The sequence below is a fragment of the Montipora capricornis genome, chromosome 1, assembly GCF_036669925.1.
Source record: "Montipora capricornis isolate CH-2021 chromosome 1, ASM3666992v2, whole genome shotgun sequence".
Lineage (NCBI taxonomy): Eukaryota > Metazoa > Cnidaria > Anthozoa > Scleractinia > Acroporidae > Montipora > Montipora capricornis.
This window is the reverse complement of record NC_090883.1, coordinates 15,957,806-15,958,128: the sequence shown is the minus strand read 5'-3', so window position 1 is coordinate 15,958,128 and position 323 is coordinate 15,957,806.

The following is a 323-nucleotide window of genomic DNA, read 5'->3' as shown; positions in this document are numbered from 1 at the left end:
AATGCTTTTAAAGTCCATTCTAAATGGAGAACAAGCTAAAAAGTTTGAATGGGCTAGATTAAATGATTTTTCTCGTTTTGCACTGGTTAGACTAAAAGTAGGTGAGAAGCTAAACAAATTTGTAGGTAACTTGAAATGCACACCGACTTCATGCTAAACTTCATGCCAACTCGAAATTCTCTGTGTTCCTTTTGTTATGATAAGAAATAAAAATGTATATAAGGAGAGAAAGGTGGAAATGGAAATGCTTAATAATTAAGTTTAAGTTGAGACAAAATGTAGTGCTAAAATCACTATGCCTTCATATTTATTGAGTTTATGTC